Source organism: Chiloscyllium punctatum, chromosome 23 (genome assembly GCF_047496795.1).
Source record: "Chiloscyllium punctatum isolate Juve2018m chromosome 23, sChiPun1.3, whole genome shotgun sequence".
NCBI lineage: Eukaryota > Metazoa > Chordata > Chondrichthyes > Orectolobiformes > Hemiscylliidae > Chiloscyllium > Chiloscyllium punctatum.
This window is the reverse complement of record NC_092761.1, coordinates 43,148,126-43,160,063: the sequence shown is the minus strand read 5'-3', so window position 1 is coordinate 43,160,063 and position 11,938 is coordinate 43,148,126. Positions and strand designations below refer to the sequence as shown.

At 45.6% G+C, this 11,938-nt stretch overlaps 1 non-coding gene across 1 annotated transcript; it reads left to right on the top strand.

Annotated features, from left to right (window-relative positions):
* The first annotated feature begins 11,639 nt into the window (after nucleotides 1-11,639).
* On the top strand, nucleotides 11,640-11,721 carry trnas-gcu (transfer RNA serine (anticodon GCU)). Its single transcript has one exon. It is a non-coding gene; the product is annotated as a tRNA-Ser (tRNA).
* The last annotated feature ends 217 nt before the right edge of the window (nucleotides 11,722-11,938 follow it).

The following is an 11,938-nucleotide window of genomic DNA, read 5'->3' as shown; positions in this document are numbered from 1 at the left end:
AGGGAGAGGGACGGCAGAAACGTGTGACATCATTCACGTGCCGACAGAAGCCGTTCAGCCCATCGAGTCCACGGTAAACCTCTATTGCTTTCTTCTCTCTGAGGTTATTCATCATCAGTGCTGCTTGTTCTAATAATAGGGAACTGTGTCTGTGTCGAAATGCTGTCTCCAACAGACTGAACCACATGTCATTCATGGCTGTTCATTTCACCGGAGGACCCTGCTGAGTGACACAGCCTGGGGAATAACTGCAAGGTGTCATGTGCATGGTACATGCTACAACTGACTTTTCTCATCTTCGCCAGTGTATTCCCAGCTCAGGCAAATGACTTTGCGAATCAGGTCATAACAGACCGACAGAGAACAGCAAAAAAAATCTTCCATACCTTCAAACGTGGGTTTCCTCAAATGTATAAATGTGGCAGGTGCATCGATTTCAGATACCATTGAGTGTACTGACGCAGAAGGCTCATCAATATGCAATGTGAAGAACGGAGCACTGTTATAGTGAAACTCTTGCAGTTGCAGTGCATATACTGAGAGCTGGAATTGTCATCGAGCAGAGGATGCTTTTCATTCATTAATTTCTGGATTATGCACTCACCACGATCCCTCTGGGCCGTTCTGTTATCGCTGACCACAGCAATTTCACGCAGTCTTCAGGTTTTTGTAGCATGTACCTTCGAGGATGACGTCAAAAGATCTTCACTGTTATTGTGTGATACACTGTGGCACAGATGTGTCCCAGCTGTGTCAATATAACCACTCTGTAACTTCCCCAATTCTGCTGTTTTAATTACAAATGCAATCAGAATCACAAAATGTGTCACACTGCAGACTGATGCCATGCAGCCCACCTTCGCTCTGCTAGCTCCACGCAACGAGGAAATGACTGTGTTTTGATTGATTGATTGTCACATGTACCGAAGTACAGTGGAAAGCGTTGTTTGCGATTGGTAAAGGCGGATCATATTAATCAAGGACATGCAGATCACTGCGTGAGGAAAGCAAAAGTTGACCAGACTTAGGAATTCAGGTTACTCCGTATCGGACGTGCGCTCAGCAAAATCCACATTGGCAAGATAGCATTCTTTCAAGTTAGACAATCCATTTCTCAGAGCAGCAATGGCCGAGAAGAAGCGGTTCTTGAACTTGCTTGTGTACGTTTTCAAGCTTTGGAATCTTTATCTGAAACCGATCTCATCGAAATCATATCTTCACAGTCAAAAATGGAGTAGTGTGCAAAATTGCAAGGCTCATCCGCAATGTGAACCCGAGAGCTCTCGCACGTATGTCACCTGTCTGAGGCAATATCACACCCGAGATAAACGATCCAGAACGGCGCCAGACATGGTAACCAGAAATCAGGTGAGTTTGTTGGTTAACTAAGGCTATTTCTGCTGTTTCAGAGTGAAAGAAGCACAGAGTCTTATTAACAGCTCCTTTCCATTCTGACTCGCTTCTCCCAGGAGGCTGTGCTAACTGCTTTCCCGGAACAGGGCGGTCTTCATTGAGAACTGGACTAACTCATTTTCCATTGTCACGCAGTGTTGGTGGACAGCAGCTTGAACGTGGTCTTCATCTCCCTATCAAACAAGAGTTTGTGGAGCGGGGTAAGCATCTGGCGGAAGTGGGAAGTATGGGAATTCTGGAAAGGTGTAGAAAAGGGAGATCGTGCATGCACATGAAATCATCTTTAGGGAACCATTGTCCAAATAATGCCACCTGAGAGAGCTAGAACATGCAGAACTGCGAGGAAAGAGTGAATGTCTCCCCATTATTCAGGAACAGTGTCTGTGCTTCTCGAAGTCACAGGGAGGCTTCTGCTGTCTGAATCAGCATGGGATGTTACTGCAGCGAGTCCCATCGCTCACGCAGCTGCTGTGTATACATTTTTCCACGTTGCCTCCAGTTCACATCAAAGATTACACAGCTCACATCATCCTAGAGTGACAGGGAAGAGAAGGAAGCGATTCAGACCATCATCTTAACACAACCTGGGGATAAATTGGATGTGGGAGATCGAACAGTCTTGACTTGATCCAGCATTTACAATCTTGGTCCGTTTGGCAACAAAAGCAGGAAGCAGGAACTGTTTATCTTGCTTCTTAAAACATGTGATTAAATTTTGAAGAGCATAGATATTTCTCCCTGGTGCTCATGAAATGATCAAGAGCAGAATACGTTTCCCTGAGTATGGTCTGACTTCTGGGTTATGGGCCCAGGGCACTCCCACTGTGATATTCTGTTCACAAGAGCTGACCACATGGAAAGAAATGACACAGTGACAAGATCGATTGAATCGGATTCTGTGAAAAAGCAGAAGCTGATGGAATGAAAAGCGCGATGAGAGCGAGAATAAAACGTTATATGTGAGGACGTTGTTTTCCAGATTCGAGGAGAGTGCACAGTGCTGTTTCCAGGGGTCAATATCTGGATAAGTCGACTGAATCAGCATCGACTGTTATTGTACTGGACCTTTTGTACAATGTTGCAAAAGTACGGGCCTTTTGTATCGAGGAGACAACTTCAAAATCCTCAATGATGCAAAACACACAAATTAGGTGAACAACAAAGCAACTGCAGAAACTCGTGTTACGTCATGGGGTAAACGCCCCGGCTCAACCTTTGCTCAAATTCGCTCTCTGTCAAATTCCTGAGCAAGAGATTCGAACAGTGAATGGTCTATGTTAATAAACACTGCTCAAATCTCACAACTTCAGTATTTAATACGCCCCTACATGTATGTCTGACAACAGAAATTGCTCCCTCACTGTGTTACTTCAGCACACGTAGAGAAAAAATACACATGAGAACAACAGTCACATATGTGATGGGGATTTGACCCGATGCACACCTCTTCCCACCCTACCTCTTGCACACCTCTTCCCACCCTACCTCTTGCATTTCACCTCTTCCCACCCTACCTCTTGCAAAAATGCCATCCCGTATTCCCAATTCCTCCGCCTCTGCCGGACCTGTTCCCAGGGGGACCAGTTCCGCCACAAAACACACTAGAAGGCCTCCTTCTTTAGAGAACGCAATTTCCCTTCCCACGTGGTTAAAGATGCCCTCCAACGCATCTCGTCGACATCCCGCACCTCCGCCCTCAGACTCCACCCCTCCAACCGTAACAAGGACAGAACGCCCCTGGTGCTCACCTTCCATCCTACAAACCTTCGCATAAACCAAATCATCCACTGTCATTTCTGCCACCTGCAAACAGACCCCACCACCAGGGATATATTTCCCTCCCCACCGCTCTCCGCCTTCCACAAAGACCGTTCCCTCCGTGACTACCTGGTCAGGTCCACGCCCCCCTACAGCCCACCTCCAATCCTGGCACTTTCCCTGCCACCGCAGGAACTGGAAAACCTGTGCCCACACCTCCTCCCTCACCTCTCTCAAAGGCCCTAAAGGAGCCTTCCACATCCATTAAAGTTTTACTTGCACATTCACTAATATCATTTATTATATCCGTTGCTCCTGATGCGGTCTCCTCTACATTGGGGAGACTGGGCGCCTCTGAGCAGAGCGCTTTAAGGAACATCTCCGGGACACCCGCACCAATCAACCACACCGCCCTGTGGCCCAACATTTCAACTCCCCCTCCCAGCCTGCCGAGTACATGGAGGTCCTGGGTCTCCTTCACCGCCGCTCCCTCATCACCAGACGCCTGGAGGAAGAACGCCTCATCTTCCGCCTCGAAGCACTTCAACCCCAGGGCATCAATGTGGACTTCCCCCACCTCACCCTAGTTCTAAACTTCCAGCTCAGCACTGTCCGCATGACTTGTCCGGAATTGTCCTACATGCCTAGCGCCTTTTCCACCTATCCACTCCACCCTCTCCTCCCTGACCTTTCACCTTAATCCCCTCCCCCAATCATGCATTGTACTCTATGCAACTTTCTCCCCAGCCCCACCCTCCTCTAGTGTATCTCTCCACACTTCAGGCTCACAGCGTTAATTGCTGATGAAGGGATTCTGCCTGAAACCTCGATTTCGAAGCTACTCGGATGCTGCCTGAACTGCTGTGCTCTTCCAGCACCACTAATCCAGAATCTGGTTGCCCGCATCTGCAGTCATTGTTTTTACCGCCTTGCAGTTATTCCCCACGCTGTGTCGCACAGCAGGGTCCTCCGGTGAAATGAACAGCCGTGAATGACATGTAGTTCAGTCTGTTGGAGACAGCATTTCGAGATAGATACAGTTCCCTATTATTAGAACAAGCATGATGAATAATCTCAGAGAGAAGCAAGTGACAGAGATTTACCGTGGACTCGATGGGCTGAATGGCTTCTGTCGGCACGTGAATGACGTCACACGTCTCTGCCGTCCCTCTCCCTGTCGCTGTGACAGAGGCGTTGAGGGAGAAATAATGGCTCTTTTTAATCCTCCCTTCCGCTTTGGACTTCCTGAAGCCTCGCAGCTCCTCGCTGTGGGGATGGTCCTCAGTGAGTGAGGGTTTCATTCGGAGTCGCTTCATCTGGGACAGTTGGGACTCAGATGTTAACTGATGCCCGATTGCAGCAAAGAAACTGACGCCTCTGAGAAAAAAGCCTTTCTGCTGGATTGTTCTGCGAAGATTGATTCTGAACATCAAATGGGCAACACAAAAATGCACTTATTTGAATTCTACTAAGGGAAGAGAGTTCACAGCCCATTTCTCTCTTTCCCACCAGCTCAGCACCTTTCTCTCTCTCTCAAATAAATGATTTTTGGAGGAAGTTCGCAACCGATGTCGCTAAGTTCCAGCGGCGCTCTTGCACCTGGCTGTGCCCGTGAGATGAAGCTTCAGAGCATATCCGCACTTACATCCCGTCATAATGCCTGCAAGTGGAGGGAAATGGCTGAAGACTCTGCCAATAGAGACAGCTCAGTCCCCGGGGATGGGATAAACAGCACCGTCCCAGTGGGAACATTCTGCAGTTCAGACACAGTCCACTTTATCATTCAGATCATACCAGAGTGAGAGCGTTCGAGACGTCCAAGCGGTCGCTCTTACCTGTGCCAACTCGGGAGTTGCAAAAGATTGGTGGAAGTGGAAAGTGGATTTGTTCACGTTTCAAGTGTTTCCATGAAGCAGGAAGCAGAAGATACACAGTGAAGTGATTGAGATCTGACGACAGGAGCAGCAAATAAGTTGTACAGCACAGAGGAGAGCTTTGAAGTATTGAATTCTGGTTGATGGGACGATCATGCTTTTACTCGGCCATGCTGCTACAGAAGAAACTATGTCAGTGTCTCTCAACATTGTGATGTCGCAGGCCAATATCGCCATTATACTGCAGGGAATTCCTTTTCCCAATGTGAGGGCAGTCCATATGTAAAGGTGTAGCTTATATATCGAATCATTTCACACAATTAATTCCACTGCACTTCAGTGTGTTGTATTGTCTCCTTTCCACTTGACCTGTCCTTGTGCCTGCACTGATGTTGATTTTTTCCTTCTGCCTGTCTTTTACAGTCTGGATGATGTGATGCAATTGTACTGATCCATCTTCTGATAGAATGTTCCACTTCACTTCAGCCCGCCCGAAGTTCGCTATCTGATACCATTCCCGTTGTTTAGATGGTAAGCGCTCGTCTCAGATCCAGCCTGCCCTCACCCAAAATAAATGGAAAACTCAGTCACACTGTGATCACTGCAAGTGAGGGATATTTTCACTCTAAGGTCGTTGATAATTACAAGGATAAAGTTAGGACTGCAGATGCTGGAGATCAGAGTTGGTAGTGTGATGCTGGAAAAGCACAGCAGATCAGGTAGCATAGGAGGAGCTGGAGATATCAGGTTTCAGGCTTAAGCCCTTCATCAGGAATAAGGCTTGTGAGTCGGGGCTAAGAGATAAATGGAAACGGTGTGGGGTTAAGGGGAAATAGTTGGAAAGCAATAGATGGATGAAGAGGAGGGAGAAGAAAATAAGTCAGAAATAGCAGTGATGGAATGGGTTGAGAGGGCGGTGCCGAGTTGAAGGCTTGGGTTTGGGGGAGGGGAAAGGAGGTAACTGTTCAAATTCACATTTATCCCGTGTGGTGTTATGGTCCCAAGTCGGAATGTGTGGCGTCCATCCTCCAGGCGTTGTGTGGTAACGGTTTGGCAGTGGAGGAGTTCCAATACCTGTATGTCTTTGTTGGGCTAGGAGGGGGAGTTGAAGTGTTCAGACATGGGACGGTGAAGTTGGTGGGTGCGGGTGTCCCAGAGATGTTCTCTGAAATGATCTGCAAGACGTTTTCCTGTCTCCCTGACGTAGAGGAGACCACACTGGGCGCAACGGATTCAGTAGATGACATTGGTAGCTGTACAGGTGAATTTCTAATGGATGTGGAATGATCCCTTCGGGCCTTGGCTGAGGTGAGGGGAGTGGTGTGGGTGCTTGTTTCGCCCTTCCTTTGGTGGCAGTGAAAGGTGCCAGGAGAGGGTTGTGGGCTGGTGGGGGCATGTGTGGACCTGAAGAGGGGGTCATGGAGGGAATGGTCTTTACGGAATGTTGGCAGGGCTGGGCAGCGTAATAAATGTCTGGTCATCGTGTCTGTGTGGAGATGGCATCAGTGGCAGAATATGATGCGTTTATGCGGTGTTTGATGGGATGTAAGGTGAGAACCAGGTGGTTTTGTCAATGTTGCGTTGAGAGGCGTGGCTTCAAGGATGGTGGTGTGTGAAATAGAGGTGATGAACTCGAGGGCGCTGTCAACCACGTGGGAAGGCAATTTGTGATCGTGGAAGAAGGAGACCAACTGGCTCTTTCTGAGGTGTAATTGGTCATCCTGGGAACAGATGTGCTGGAGGAGGAGGAATTGGGAATAAAGAATGGCGTTCTTACACGAGATAGGGTTGGAGGAGATGTAGTCTAGATACATGTGGGAGTAGGAGGGCTTGTAGTATATGTCTGTAATTAGTCAGTCGCCAGAGTCGGTGATGGAGAGGTCCAGGAAGGTGAGGGAAGTTGCCAAGATGATCCAGATAAATTTGAGGTCGGAGTGGAAGGTGTTGGTAAAGTTAGTGAGCAATTCAACCTCCTCGTTGGCGCACCAAAGTGGCCCCAAACATTCATCAATATAGCGGCGGATCAGGTGGAGGATGGTGCCTGTGTAACTGCGAAAGATGGACAGTTCCGCGTATCTGACAAACAGGCAGGCATAGCTAGGCCCTATGCGGGTGCGCATGGCTACCAGTTTCGATGGAGGAAGTGGGAGAATTGGAAAGCGAAGTTGTTGATTGTGAGGACATGTTCAGCCAGGTGGATGATGATGTCGGTGGAAAGGCACTGGTCGGGATGCTGTGAGATTAAGAAATGGAAGGCTTGCTGACTTCTGTCACGCAGATGGATTTGTACAGGGACTGGATGTTCATGGTGAAGATGACGCGTTGTGGGTCATGAAAAGAAATTCCTGGAGGAGGTGAAGTGCATAGGGGTGTCACGAATGTGTCACGATCGGGCATTTCCTAAACTGGGGAGAGATGATTGTGTCGAGGTTGGAAGAGATTATTCGAATGGGACAGGATCAGGATGAGACAATAGGTCGACTGGGACAGTCAGGTTTGTGAATCTTAGGAAGGAGGTAGAATCGGGAATTCCGCGGTTCACGGACAATGAGGTTGAAGGTTGTGGATGGGAAATGCCCAGAGCTGATGAGATTGTGGATGATCTGGGTGATGATAGTTTGGTGAGGGGAGGAGAATTTGTGATCGTGGTCTGTAGGAGGAGGTGCCTGCGAGTTGGCACCTGGCTTCAGCTTTGTTCCTCTGCCCGACTCACAAGCCTAATTCCTGATGAATGGCTTATACCTAAATCGTCCATTCTTCTGCTCCTCGGATGTTGCCTGACCTGCTGTGCTTTTCCAGTACAACACTCTCCACTCATTCGTTGTTACTGTCTCATTTCACACTCCCAGGTCCATGCTGTCTGCTTGATTCTACTGAGCACTGTTCTCATGAACTGCGACAAAATCTGCCAATCTGTCACAGAAACAGAAATTGCTGTTAAATCACAGGTGTGCTGTTTTTGTTTGATTTTCAGAATCAGCAATTTTTTTCATCTTGTTTTCTTATTTTCTGCCAATATGATTTTGCTAAAGATTACGTTAAATGTTTTAAATATGACTGTGCTGGAACGGCCAGATTCCACCAGCTGGCTACTTTTATTTGGTTCACGTGACCAATGCCTTTCCATTTGGTCACCGCGCCCTACAGATGCACTGCATATAAATTGACAAGATTGTGGCATTCTCTCGGATTGGTAATCAGGAGCGAGATTGATTGAAATATTGAAAACTTAAGATATACTGATAAAATACGGGATATAAAACGGGAAACTGAAAGGGAAAGAGAGAACAGCGAATGATAATTTTTTGACAAAACTGAAATATAATTGCTCAAGATTCAGAAAGTTCTTTCATCCACAAACATACCATAAGATGGAATGTAATTTTTGGGACAACCAATGCAAGCAGATTGCAAAATCTTAGTTTTAAAGTCTTGCTGCAACTGTTTTGGTTTTAATGAACGCACACATGGGATTCAGTGCTGCAATGATCTGCTAAAATGGAAAAGGAAATCCTTGGCTTCGAGGATACGTGGGGAATGTTGACTGATTCATCCCAGTAATGGCAGGACTGTCCTCTGGAAGCGTATGAGTAAATTCTTTCAATGTTCCATGGAGTTTCGACTGAGTTGAGAAAGTAATGTCTCCATTCACTAATTAATCATTCAGTAAAATTCAACACAGCGACTCATGAAATGATGAACAAATTGAACAAGAACACGAACATCCGATACACAATAGCTACGAGAATTACTATGCGAAAACTGTTGATTTCAGATTCACGGTGGCCTTTAGTGATAGCATTTACTGTCCAGAACCAGTCTGCATTGGAATGATGGGAGACACCCTATGAAGTACTTGAACTTCAGTCGCCTTTAGAAATAGCTGAGACTGACTCAGGACATGGGCATTTCGAGATGTTGGCCTTACAAACCTTTCAGACATTCCGTGGAAGAAGAAAGGAAGACATAGAAAATTCTCGTCTCCATCGAGACGATGTTCATGAACTGGATAGATAGTAATTTACCTTATTGGAGTTTATAAATAGAGGCGTCATATTTAAAAAAAAGCAAAGAGTTCAGAGCGTAACTGTAAAATCTTTTTGTCACTCTCAATGGGAACATTGTGTGTAATCCTTGTCCTCATTCTTCACCAAAAACATGTGAAGAAGTTAGAAAGGGCACAGACGCTGTTTCCTGGATAGCAAGATATTAGAAAGCCAAGTGACGTTGTTGACTGAGACATAACAATATCAGAAAGGATACCAACGGGATGATAGAAAGAATGGAGGAGTTTATTCACGAGATTTGGAAATGCTGGATGCACAAACACGCAAGTTTGATGTAAACAAATGAGATGTTCACATAACGCGAGGTTTGAATGAGTAAATCGGAGAAAGTCCCTCTTTTGAGTGAATCAATAACTTTCGTTAGAGCTTGAAAACCATTAGTGAATGATTTAGAAAAGTTTGGATGAGAGTTTCTTCCACTCAATAGAGTTATTTAAATCGTGAACGACTTTCCAGAAATAAAACGTAGAAGCTGACTTCAGAGTGTTTTAAAAGATACACGATCAAACGTACAAGGAGAGAACATACCATTGAGTGAAAGTCAGTGTGGTTGCGTGACAATTTAGAATTTGTTGACGTCAGACACAAAGATATTTCATGAACACGTACAACTGAATAAGACTGAGTATAACAAGTTCATGGAGTGGTAAGGTGTGGCGTATTGTTCAAGGTGAAACTCTGAAAATGGAGCTGATGTCGTAAAATAACTGCAGACGGAAGTGATATCCTAATGAGCAGGAATTGAATAGTCACTTGGAGAGGCAACACCTACTTTAAAGATTTGACCACATTCACATGATGTTATGTATATTTCGTACATTCTTAACTCCGCCCAAGAAATCCACCAAGAAGACTCTGTCCTTTTGTATTGTTAACCCTCTGTACTTCTCTGCAGCACGCCATTTCAGAAAAAATATGCTCAGACCAAAATTCAGTTCAATACAATATTCAAACGGTCCTATGTGATTTCTTTTTTTATTATTGCAACAACCTTTGTGTTTTTGCAACAAACTGTGAAACATGAAACCAGTTCAACATCTATTTTCCCGGAATTTAACGCAGTGCACATGGGAAACGTTATCCATCTGCTGAAAAATCACTTTCGGCTCTCTCTACACACATGTCTCTTCACGTTTAGGTACTTGCAGTATGTTTGTTGATCAAGGAGTCATTATCCAGAAAACGTTGTTTCTCAATCCAAAAACACGAGTATTTCCCCATAAACCTGGCTTTGCTCAATATCACCTTCTGTCCGTATCCCTCAACACGACGACAAATTGAAGCTGCTTCATGTGAGGTTCAAAATTAAACCTTCAGCACAGCACACCCCACTAAACTGAAACAGAGATACCGTGTACTGGTCACCTTCAGCACAGGAGCAACACATTAATGCTTACCTCCACATTCCTGGTTTTACCTTAACGTTTGGGAAACCGAGTTTCTCAGATTCCATGGCTAGTAACGGGGATTATATGATCATCTTCACCAGTGGTTCAGTCCCTGAGTGAGGAAAGTGGTGAGGTACTCATTGTAAAGATGGGTAGATTGATGAAATGTACAATTTCATCTTTTGCCTTCACTAACCCATGAGCTTTTTATTTTGTTTTGCATCTGTAGAAATCTTAAAATCTTCATCTTGAACAGACTCAATGACAGGTCTCCATTGTGTCTCTGGCATCAAATTTCAAAATGTAAACCCCCTCTGAATTCTTCCACCTCAGTCCGCTGTTTGGGAAGTGTTCCTGTGGTGGGAAATGCACTTCCCCGTGTGTCACCTGCTGCTCCCCGCTTGCGCACTGGCACTGCACTCATTTTCCATCTGACACTTGCTCACTGTGTTGCTGTGATCATACAGTGACTTGGTGTCGTACAGTGCAGGAAAATGATACAGATCAAGGTTTTTGCATTGTTGCCTTCAATTGTCAGTTTATCCTTATTTTGGATTTTGAAATTGTCTGTTCTGTACACAAGTGCGTGTCAAAAACATCTGAGCGGAAGTTAGGTGTTCCGAATAATGACATTGAGCACAATGCACTCTCCTCCAGTCTGGAAAACAATTCCTCACAGGCAATTTAATAGACAATTTACAGCAGGTGCAGGAGTAGGCCATTCTGCCCTTCGAGCCAGCACCACCATTCATTATGATCATGGCCTGAACATCCTGAATCTGTATCCTGTTCCTGCCTTATCCCCATAACCCTTGATTCCACTATCCTTAAGAGCTCTATTCAACTCTTTATTGAAAGAACACCTCCTGCTGTCTCGGGTTCTTCATTCCGTTGACTTCAAATCTTCACAGAATTCAACAGACCTTGTTACATATTCATTTCCTCATTTTTGTTCAGATCACTGTGTGCATTATGTGACAGTGGGAGTGCACTTGCCCCACAACCCAGGGGTCAGACCACAGTCTTGGAACCGTACTATGTTAAATATCATTTTACCAACACCAGGGAGAAATATCTGCTGCTCTGCATAATTTACCCAATTCAATTATTCAGAAGGTCAGAGCTGCCCCAGGGTCTGTGACGAGGTGGCCGAGAGGTTAAGGCGATGGATTGCTAATCTATCGTGCCTTGCACGCGTGGGTTCGACTCTCACTCTCGTCGCTGTCATCAATGGCATTTCCGCGGAGCTGTTTTCAGATGATCACAGCTGTCGTATTGGAACGCTACTGGTCAGTTTATATGCATTGACGCTATTCCAAAATTTCCAAGAATGGTTTGAGCCTGTTGACTAAACTGTGTTGAAATGTCGGTTGCATAGGGATAATGAAATGGAGCGCGGTTTCCTTTTGCAAATCAAGTTGCTGTGAACGTTTTTTCG